This window comes from Patagioenas fasciata, chromosome 2, assembly GCF_037038585.1.
Source record: "Patagioenas fasciata isolate bPatFas1 chromosome 2, bPatFas1.hap1, whole genome shotgun sequence".
Classification (NCBI taxonomy): Eukaryota; Metazoa; Chordata; class Aves; order Columbiformes; family Columbidae; genus Patagioenas; species Patagioenas fasciata.
Window position 1 is genome coordinate 127,973,032 of NC_092521.1, and position 12,296 is coordinate 127,985,327.

Consider the following 12,296-nt stretch of genomic DNA (forward strand, 5'->3'; position numbering starts at 1 on the left):
CAGTATGGCATGGTCTCATCAGATTTTACTTGTGCAACAGTCCATAAAGTCAATAAAATGATTTTAAACTAGTGATAGTACTTATTGCAATTCATGTTTCAGTGAAAAAGTACCCCAGGATGAAGATGGTTATTAGCATTCATCTTGTGCTCAATAAACAACACTTTCAGCCTCTGTTATTCCAAACCCAGAAACCTGGGAGCTGAAACAGAATGAAGATGAGAGGCAAAATGTGCATTAAGGGCCCTTCAAGCTTATTTTATTTCTATGACTTGCAGATGCACGATTAGTGCTTGGTTCCTCTGCCCAGAAGGCAGACAGTTTCACTTTGTGTATACCTTTCTGAGTTTTCCATACATAAAGTGAAGTTACCTTATTCCCCTGGATTTAAATTTTTAAAAAATTCCTAAAATATACACAGAGCCAAATTCTTTCCATGGGTTCTCAAGAAAATGTCTGGTACACATAATGAGGAGTCTAATATACATTACATGATTTATTAGAATGGCATGAAATTGTTTTGTTCCTCCCTCATAAGTGTTATAATACAGAGTTTTATGAAGCTGCTTTATGACACATTTTTGAAAAGAAAAAGCAATTCTTGGCTTGTGAATTAAAAAAATATTTAAAAATTTACAGACAAAAGGCAGACACTGCAGCATGAAGCTGTGTCCTGGATAAATGGAACCTCCATCCGATCAAAAAAAATTCCTATTACATTAAAAATAAATAAACAAAACTAAGTAATATTAGCTACAGATGAAAGCTGTACCCATTTTGCCAAGCAGCTGAAGGCCACAAGTCCAGCCCAATAGCAGCACATTAATGAAAATTATTTGTCTCACCCACAGATGGTACCATTTCAGTAAAGAATGGAACTCAGGCTGAGAAAGTCAGCCCTTGCAGGGGACTCTGCTTAAAACACTTCCATCTAAATGCACATTGTAAGCAAACATGAGCCTGCTCAGCTGACTACACTGAGGTGCAGCAGCGGTGATGTGCAGAACTGGCATTCAGGGTGTCCCTCAAAGGCAGCTCAGACAGTGGGATAACCTCTGCAAGGCAGCTGAAGTCATTCTCCAACCCAACGGGAATGAAGTTTCCTTTCAGGTTTGTCCTGTTAGAGTGGTTTCCAAGCTATCAATGCTCCAAGCAAACATCTTTGACTAAACTAAAATAACATGTAGTATGAAACACTGACACCTCTCTCCAGCAGCCTGAAATACACATCATACTCTGAACTTTGGACACTTCTCTGCCTTTCAATTTTTTGAACATCAGAGAGCTCAAGGGATCACTTGGCTCCTCCTAAAGCAAAGTTTGCTCAGAAGTGTTTGTAGCTGCCTCCCACAACAACTGTCAAACAGAATTGCTATTCAGATATGCAAAAGAAAAATATTAATGTTACTTTTCATCATGATGGAAGAGATTGCATGCAAGAACCTATCATCCTGGGAGCTAAACACATAGAAAAGGTTTTAGTGGTAAATATACTAAGCAGCCATATCAGAGTAAGTAAAAGGTTTTATCTGGCTTCCAGCAGAGTATTTTGATGAAGCCCCAAAAAAAGGGCTTTTCATCCAAGATAAATTTTATTCTCTCTCCAGATTTTTTTTTTACTATTTTGTTTTCCCCTAAAATTATTTTTGACATGTTCTAGGATTAAATTCTCATCCATAGAAAAAGAAATCCAAACACCTGTGTCCTAACTTCTTTTCCTTCCTTTCTTGTGATCTCACCTCCTGAGCACACCCACCAGTATCATCACTTAGGAAAAGCCAAGCATTTTGGGCAAATGTTTACTAATATTTTGTTCACAGTTTCTCATTAAAAATAAGTTTTCCAGATAACTCTATCCTTCATTAACATCCTTTCACACAGCTACAAGAAAAACTGCAACTGAAACAACAGCAGGGAGAAGGAAACAGCGGCCCCCTCTGCTCTCTGGTACAGGCAAACAAGCATTAACTTAGAGATTCGGTATGGACCATAGCGCTCTACACATTCACAGGAACCAACTGAACATTTCTTGTGACAGGATTATGGTCTCTGATGTAAAAGTAACAATTATGAAAGAAATATGTTGAAGTTTTGGTAGCATTGTGCCCTGTCAACAGAACTTCACACAGCAAATATAGTGCAGTGAATGGGTTCATTTGCACAAGACATGTTAGGTCCAACAGTTTCATTATTGCGAGATATGAAGTGTTTTCAAAATAGTCTTAAGTTTGACTGCACTCACTAATAAATTGGAGTTATCATATATTCACACTGCTGTCAGAGTCACAGTATCCAGACTATTCTTAATTAACTACAGTTCACTGCATAGTCTTCATGGTTTGGGTTTTTTTGTTTATAACTTGCACATTTCCTTTTGACTGTAATAAAACTATGAAATTCCAAATACTCAGAAACCCATAGATTTTTAAAGCTCCTAGAGTTTGCTGTATTATTGTAGTTCCTGAGTGTCAAGGAACATGAGTGTTTTTTTAACTTACAGCTCAGCTGTTGCTTCAGAAAAAAAAGTCCATTACTAACTGTATTGGAAAGCCAAACAAAAAGAAATCAAGCTAGAACCCTCTAAACCAGAAAACCAAGAAACCACAGAAACAAGGAGTTTGATGCAGCAGTCCACACTATTCAGCTTTTAAAAGTTTAGGACTATAAAGAAAAATTCAGAATACAGAAAGCATAATGCATAGAAAATCCAGCAAAGTATATCAAGGCAGTGTGAATGACCCAAGCACAACTTAAGGTGAGGAAAGGGGAAATGACTCATCTGTATACTATGAGAGAAAGCTTAAAACACATATCCTTCTCAGGCTGGCAACAAAGAGAGATGCCAAGACCTCAAGTACCCAGGCCAGAAGCTTCCTGCCCTCCTTAGTGGTTGCTCTCCATAGAGAGAGTGCAGCAAAGGGAATCCCCCCCAGCAAGAGGGACTGACCTACACTGAGGGCAGATCAGTTTATGCCACAGGAGCACACATCTCTGTCCAGAAAAAGACCTCAAATACACATTGTTGCCTGTGTTCAACACATAGAATAAAATACTCCACACTGGTAAAACTTTTTCAAGATCAATAGGACACAAGTATATATATAATGCACAGAATGCAGCATGTATGTATAGATATATGTATATTAACTGAAGAAGAACTCAATCTCATGTTTCTGTTTGGCTTTTTCTTTTTAAAGGGTTGTTGGGGGAGCAGGGGAAATACAATTTTAGGTATCAGAGCAATAAAGCTATTTTTCTTCCAGGCTCTTCATCTCACAATAGCAGAAAAAGGAAAGTGTGCAGATATCTTTGGAGTTGTTCCACAGCTTCAGAATGTTCTCAGTTTCCTTAAAAAAAAAAAAAAAACCACAACAAAACACTAGTAATATTTGTCTTTGTTGAAAATCAATTAACTATTGAATTTAGTTAATTAAGTGAATGAGTCAAAGACTATACAAGATCCCTTATGAGAGGAATTCTGGAAAAAAATAGTTCTTACTTGAAGATTTTTAAACCGTTTATGCTTAGCCATGTGGAGTTAATGTGCTATAGACCTAAAAAAATACTATATTAGCTATGCTACAAAAGCAACAAGAAACTTGAGAACATGACTGATAAGCAGCTAGATAGTAGGCTAATAGACACTTATAGTTTATCAAAGGTCTAGCCAGGGTACACAATGTAACTCTGTTACTGTAAGAGGAAAATAATCAGAGACAGCACTTAAAGTTGCATCGCATTTAAAGAACACCTGATGCCGCCAGCTGCAGGAGTTTGAGTTCATGCTCAGTGGATAAGTTAATTAACCAATTTAAACCATCATGATGGACACATTAGGGAAAATAATCACTGAGAGGAGATGAGGAGACTGTCTGAGGGTCTGTTTGTGAAGAAGAGATGCAAGCTGGATTCTGTATGTCTGGTTTCCTGCCCAGTAAGGCCCAGGCTGGGTTGCTTGGTCCCAGGCACACACAGCCTTGCGTCTGTGACTGAGCACATCACCCAGGTTAGAAATCATAGAATCATAGAATATTTTCTGTTGGAATACACCTTCAAAGGTCACCTAGTCCACCCAGCCCTACAATGAGCAGGGTCATCTTCAACTAGGTCAGGTTGCTCAGAGCCCTGTCCAGCCTGGCCTTGAATGTCTCCAGGGATGGGGCATCTACCACCTCTCTGGACAACCTGTGCCAGTATTTTAGCATCCCCATCGTGAAAATGTTTCTTCCTCATGTCTAGCTTGAATCTCATCTCCTTTAGTTTAAAACCACTACCCCTTGTCCTGTTGCAACAGGCCCTGCTAAAAACTCCATCCCCATCTTTCTTATAGGACCCCTTTAAGCACTGAAAGGCCACAATAAGGTCTTCCAAGAGCCTTCTCTTCTCCAGGCGGAACAATCCCAACTCTCTTAGCCTTTCCACATAGAAGAAGTGTTCCTGCCCTCTGATCATTTTTGTGGCCTCCTCTAGCCCCTCTCCAACAGGTCCGTATCAGAAAAGCTCTGCTGAGCCCCTGAGCAAGGCACAGCGGGCCTGATTCCAGAACCAGGGGGACTGGAAATAGGCAGAAGTGGTAATCATTGCATGAAGGAGATGCCCCAGAGTGAGGGGAAGTCCATGGGAACCTTCAGACCTGGGGCAGCCAGAAGCATCTCAATAAATAGGATGCCCAGACAGTGCACAGACACTGCCAGGAGTAGTAAACAGCTTGTGTATGTACAAGCATGCAAAATGTCCTCCAACACTATCTCCAGTATGTCTTGTGGACTTTCCATCTGTTGCAGAAAGATGCAGTCAGCTGTCAAAATACTGTATAAGAAAAAAATATAAAAAGCTAGATATGAGGTGGCAGAACAGGTGAAAACCTCTCCTCCAGGAGTCTGTGGTTTCTCAGTCGTTAACAACCATAATCTGATCCAGTTTAAACCAGATGGAAACTGAGATGTTGATTTGGCTGCAAGGAAATAAATAAAAAGAGGTGAGTGACTTGCAGTCACTTGGAAGCAGCAGCTTAAATGCCAGCTGTAAGAAGACAGAATACATAATGCTGCAAGTTTTACTTTCAATACAGAAAGTAATAAAGAAGCAGACAATAAAATATTAATGTAGCTAGTTTAACAAAAAAAGAGCAAGAAGCCACCAAAGGACAGTGGCAAAGGCTAGAATGTTTTGAGGAGTTGGAAATTAGCACATTTATAAATATGCTCTATTTCAAACACTAGATATTGCAAATGTCATGGCTTTTTTGAACCACATTCAATCTGAAGCAGCATGTACAAAAACTGCAGACATAAATATTCACACATCCATAGCACCTAAATTTCTTTCTTATCAGGGAGTAACCCTGCCTCGAACTGCACACATTTAGCAGAGGCATATAATAACAGAACAGCATGGCAAATCAATCAAGGATACAGACAAATCTTTCTTCCATGCTTCTACAGTTTAGAATGAATTCACAGTCTCTTGGGGTTGCTTAATGAAAAGGCTTTCCAAACTGTGAAGTCTGAGACAGAATAAGCTCTAGGCTTAAATACACTCCAGAAAAATAATTAACAGGTTTCTTAAGGATAATTTTGTTTTCTTATTCCCAGCTTTTGCACCAGACTTCCTGTAGATTTCAAGATTTCTGGTCAAAAAGGACAAAATCCCTTGCCAACTGGAAGATTACATATATCTTCAAATACTCAATAACATTAAGCCTACTTTGGAAAAGTGGATATTCTTTCCAAAAAGCACACAAAAATATCTAACTTCATTCAAACAAGAACTCCAAAAGGATTATAAAGAGAAAGTATTTTCTGGAAGAAGCCAGGCATCATCTCTCCTAAATATGTTTTGATTCAAATCAGCAGGATGTGCCAGTTGTTTCTCACTTTTGAGTAAGGATCTTAACATTCTGCAAATGGAGTGGAATGACAAACTAAGAGCATCATGAAAACAAATCACTACTAGTGATGGAGGGAGAATTAAAACAATATCAACATATTGAAACGCAAAACGGTATTTAATACTGGGAAACAATTTATTCAAAGTTGTAGCTGAAACTGAAAATGTACTTAGACAGAAACAGAGAATAAACACTGCAAGATCACAGCCACAGTCCACATCTTTTCTATTAACCTGCACTACTCAGCAGCTTGAACTGCTTTATGGTGTTGGTTTTTCTGATATTGATATTCCCCAAAACAGAAAAAATTATAGAAGTCCTGATAGCTTTTCCATGCCATTTTTATCCATCTAAAATTCTTATTAAAACCCAAGAGATGTGTAAGGAAAGCTAGGGTCATATCTGCCTTCTCATGAGGAAATCCTTCACAAAATGCAAGCATAAAACAAAGCAAGCCCCTTCCAAAACATTAGTCTGTCCATAGCTGCACTTTGATTTGCACAAAGCAAGCCTGCCTGAGGCCAAGGAGGGTACCAGAGCTAAGAAAGTTAATGATGAGGCATAAATCCTCCGTGGGGGCCAGTCTTAATCTATGTCCAGAATCACTATTGCTACTGACAGAGCAAAGCCTCCGCTCCAAACAGAGCAAAAGTCTGGCCCTTCCTCAACGTGTTTTTCCCAGTTTTTGTTCTCCTTATGGAAGTTAGAACAAAATTAAGTGAGGAACAATATTTGTTTAGTTCATCTACTGCAAATTGCAATAAAAAGGATGTCCTCTTTGTCAGCCTGCTCAGTGGCACCCTTCTACCCCTCAATATTGTTTGTGGAACAGAAGCCAGTTATTGAACCACATCTGCCCCACCAAAAGCAAAATAACAAACAAAAAAAAATTGCCAATATGAATATACCTTAATACAAAAATGTTTCACCACTGGGATGCAACTGCTACTCTGATGCTCCTATTTACTAATATATAAAAAGAACGGATGGAAATCAATTAATAAGATCAAAAATAACTTAAAGGCAGAAGGAATTCAAGCAGGAGTGCTTTCACCAGCTGCCAAATGTGGCCTGTGTGAATCTGTTGTACAACTACATCACCGGTTTAGTTCTTTTATTCCCTTCCATACACTCTAGTTCAGTTGAAACAGTATGCTTAAGTCTATCCACATACAGCTCAAATATCAAACTTAAAACCAATATAAACCTTGCAATAATACTATCATGTGCCTTAGTCTATGAATCAAGGACTAAAGTAGGGCTAGTCTTAGAGGATTTAAAAGCCACTTTGCTTACTGAAAGAAATCAAATTTTATGTCTTCACATGACTGTTACTAAAATTGATGAAATCAAATTACTATAAAAAAGCAGCAAGAAAAAATAGGAAAATTCTATTACAGTATAATTATTAATAATTTTAGCTTAACTTAAGAATAAACCAATACTGTTGCCAAATTTAAAATCAAATCAAGGGTCTAATTGCAAAGAATCAAGACTCAATTATAGAAAGAGTTAAACCAACAAAATTACTTCAAGAAATAATCTGACTAAATTCTAGAAAGCGGTAATCAATTTTACTGAAGCGAGAGTGCTTTAGAGTATGTTCGGCAGTTAAGCCGAGATATCTATTACATTATCTGAACTGCAATCTCTCACTTCAGCTTCCTACACTATGCAGTTCTAAGCTTTCTAGAAGTTCCAATACAGAGCTCAGATGTTAAGGTTTCCAAGGTTATCCTTTCAGAATTGTTTTCACTTGGGAAACATTTCTTATTCTTTTACTGGTATGCATTTTGCAAGAGCTCACAAAGACCCATATACATGTGAAGGCATTGATGGCCTGAAATTAAAGCTGAGGTATCTATTACCCTAATAAAATACAAGCGATGAATACAAAATTAAGATGAAAAATTATGTTTAAGATAATCAGTCATTCATAAATGCATGTGCTCTTGAGTCCTCTGACCTCTTGTCTAATAAGTGCTGGGGCAGCGACAGGGAACAAAGCACTCATGGTGGCACAGGGCTGGGAGACTGCAAGATTGGTCACCTGTTGCAATCACCTGCTAGCATTTCTGCTTTTCACAGTATCACAGTATGTTTGGGATTGGAAGGGACCTTGAAAGACCATCTAGTCCAATCCCCCTGCCAGAGCACTAACGCCTAGGTGAGGTCGCACAGGAACATGTCCAGGCAGGTTTTGAATGTCTCCAGAGTAGGAGACTCCACAACCTCCCTGGGCAGCCTGTTCCAGTGCTCTGTCACCCTCACTGAGAAGTTTCTTCTCAAATTTAAGTGGAACCTCTTGTGTTCCAGCTTGATCCCATTACCCCTTGTCCTATCATTGTTTGCCACTGAGAAGAGCCTGGCTCCATCCTCGTGGCACTCACCCTTTATATATTTATAAACATTAATAAGGTCACCCCTCAGTCTCCTCTTCTCCAAGCTAAAGAGACCCAGCTCCCTCAGCCTTTCTTCATAAGGGAGGTGCTCCACTCCCTTAATCATCTTTGTTGCCCTATGCTAGACCGTTTCCAGCAGTTCCCTGTCCTTCTGGAACTGAGGGGCCCAGAACTGGACACAATATTCCAGGTGTGGTCTCAGAAGGGCGGAGTAGAGGGGAAGGAGAACCTCTCTCAATCTACTGACCATCCCCCTTGTAATACACCCCAGGATGCCATTGGCCTTCCTGGCCACAAGGGCACAGTGCTGGCTCATGATCATCCTGCTGTCCACCAGGACCCCCAGGTCCCTTTCACCTACACAGCTCTCTAATCAGTAATTTCCCAACCTATACAGGAACCTGGGGTTGTTCCTGCCCAGATGCAGGACTCTACACTTTCCCTTGTTAAATTCCATCAGGTTATCCCCCGCCCAACTCTCCAGCCTGTCCAGGTCTCGCTGGATGGCAGCACAGCCTTCTGGCGTGTCAGCCACTCCTCCCAGCTTAGTGTCATCAGCAAACTTGCTGATAGTACACTCAATTCCCTCATCCAAATCGTTAATGAATATATTGAATAACATTGGCCCCAGTACTGACCCCTGAGGCACCCCACTAGATACTGGCCTCCAACTGGATTCCGCACCATTGACCATCACTCACTGGCTTCTCTCCTTAAGCCAGTTTGCAACACTACTCTGTTGTCTAGACCACACCTCAACTTAGCTGTGAGGATCCTGTGGGAGACTGTGTCAAAGGCTTTACTGAAGTCAAGGTAGACCACATCCACCGCTCTCCAAGATGGCCCAGATGAGGATTTTAGGAAAAGAAGAGTTTTGTTTTCTCACAAACTTCTCTTTCTTCTAGCCTTTACTTTTATACCAAAGGAAATTTCGATCGTTGAGACTCACAAAGCTGCCCATTAAGGTCTTCAGACAAACATGTCAGCTCACAGGCACTCATCATAGCTAAGTGCTGTTCAGATTATGCCATCAGTTAGAAAAAATTCGAGCATTTTTTAAATTCATGTAATATTGCCAGTCGAAGATCGAAAGCTTACAGTTTTAAAAATTTTCTGAATTACCTTTCATATAATTACAGGATTTGCATAATAACAGGAATAAATGTTTTCAAGTGACTGTCTCCTATTAATATATGGAAAATGTAGCTTTTTTTTATTTTTAAGATCACACTCAGCAACAAGTCATCAATCCACAAACACCAACACACGAAAAACACTAAAAGTAAACATGAAAACTTGTGACAGCTTAGCAGGAACATTCCCATTTTAGAACACGAGTTTTCATTTCCAACAGGACTATAGGTCAAGAAATTTATCACCTGAAGTTTTATCTTGACAGGTCAGTCTGAAATATTGTAAACTAAATCTCAGTAAGAACACAAAACCTTTTTTCTACAGGATCTTTCCATTGCCCTAAGAAGCATCAGAGGACAATTGCATTTGCTGCTGAATGACACAGGAAAGCACTGTCTCTGCTTCAGACAATTGTCTGCTTCAAAACAAAAACAAGATGTTGATTTTAGACAAACTGCAGATATGGAGTATATAGACAGAAGAATAATAACAATAATATACTATTATGAAATTGAGTTACATGCTCAGGTTTATTGTTCCCCATCTCAAAGTAATTTAAAAGTAAATCAATAAGTGATCCCTGACTGCCAATTAACAATGCATTGTATACATCTTTTAGGCACCACAATAAAGATGGTTGAGAGAGCAGATTTTGGGAGTGGACGAGGCAGCAGCTCCACAATCATTTAGAGATGGAAATCTACTTGGGAAGAGATTTCTGAAATACAACTGCCACAGAAAAACACAGATAAGGTAAACATATATCATCTTAAAGGATAAAAAGTCTTTGCAGAAGGAATTGCCACAGAAAGCTCTTCCTTTCAATAGAAGAAAACATTATCTTTTTTAATAACTCAAGAAAAACACCTTTGTAAATGCAGACCAGAAAGCAAGGTATGAAGATTTATGATTTCACAGTAAAGGTCAGGTTGTTTTAGGGTCTGATCTTGTGTCTCTTCCCAGGCCCCCAGTGCTGTCAGGGAAGGGGGATGAGAGGAGAGAGGGACATAGGGACAACATCTGGCATGGGAGCTGATGAGTGGTGAGAAGCTCGAGGACACAGCAGTATGGGACAAGCCAGAACACACTGACCCAGGTCTCCTCAGACACAGCAAAGCCAAAGAGATGGACTCTGACTTGGCACCATCACCCAGAGCTACCTTTTTTAAAGCAGTTTTAAAAGGTCAACACATCAGGGCTTGGCTGGGCCTTTAAGTTGGACCCCAACGAGTAGTTTAAATATGGCCAGTTTTCTTCAGGGCTTTGGATTCCCTTCAGAGCTCAGTTGGCTGTTTCCTGACATTAGGTACTCAAGCCATTTATTTCAAGAGACAAATACGGGGTTTCCCTCTTTTTTAATTAAAAACCCATTATTAACTCTAGTCTTCTTTTAAGTAACAATTCAGCAATTAGAAGATGACTGATCTAGGTTCAGCTCCAGCCCAGACCCATTCCTCTCCTTGGCCTGAACAGGATTCATCCTGCTCTCCCAGACCCACAGAATCACAGAATGTTAGGGATTGGAAGGGACCTCAAAAGATCATCTAGTCCAGTCCCCCTGCCAGAGCAGGAACACCTAGATGAGGCTACACAGGAAGGTGTCCAGGCGGGTTTTGAATGTCTCCAGAGTAGGAGACTCCACAACCTCCCCGGGCAACCTGTTCCAGTGCTCTGTTACCCTCACTGAGAAAAAGTTTCTTCTCAAGTTTAAGTGGAACCTCTTGTGTTCCAGCTTAAACCCATTACCCCTTGTCCTACCATTGTCACCGAGAAGAGCCTGGCTCCATCCTTGTGACACTCACCCTTTATATATCTGTAAACATTAATGAGGTCTCCCCTCAGTCTCCTTCAAGCTAAAGAGACCCAGTTCCCTCAGCCTTTCCTCATAAGGGAGATGCTCCTCTCCATCATCTTTGTTGCCCTGTGCTGGACTCTCTCCAGCAGTTCCCTGTCTTTCTGGAACTGAGGGCCCACCACAAGCACTACAGGCACCAAAGCACAGACCTTGAGAGAAGCAGCCCTTTCCCTCATCAACTGTGCCAAAGGCAGAAGATGATCCACAGGGTTGCTTTTAGCACCACTGCCGCTCTGAGGAAGAAGCAGCTGCTGTGTCTCTGTAGGAATGATGCAGCCATCCTGAGAACAGGCATCCAAGGCTCTTCAGAGGAGAAACCATCCATTTCTGACCCCAGTCTGGCTCTAAGTTCAGCTGCTCTGAGGTGCCAAGACAAAAATGATGCTGGGCAGTGGTCAGAACAGAACTTTGGCATGAACTAGTCCATAAAACGTCACTGTGCAAGTATCTTAGGCGGAAGCTGTAGGTGAGGATTCAGGGTGCATCTTAGTTTAGATATAGATTCCAGAACCCTTCTGATGCTGGTGCAGGGAAAAAAAAAAAACACCACACACCTACCACAGTTTAATGCTCAAATGCAGCAAGACATCATTGTTTTATCCATAAAATGAACAAATTTGAATCTGAGTTAAAGAGAAAATAATATTATATATTTATATTTACCACAATTGAATAAAGCCAAATATTACCCGTTCTAAGTCTGCAGTGAACACTGCTGAGGGCCTTTAAGAAAATCACATTATGCCATGGAGACCAGTACAACAGTCATACTCATGTTATTAGAATATGACCACTGGCTATGTATAATATAATAAATTAACTTTTCTATGTATACCCAATAGGCTTATTCTTAAGAACCTGACAATTCCATTCCTGATGATGTAAACTAGTATATCATTCTCTCCTACATGAGGTCAGCTAACAGAGCATTTTCCTGCATCATTCTAACGTTATAACATTCTAGATTTATGGAAAGAAGGGGACACAGGGCAAAAGAAAAGGGCAGTGACTCCAC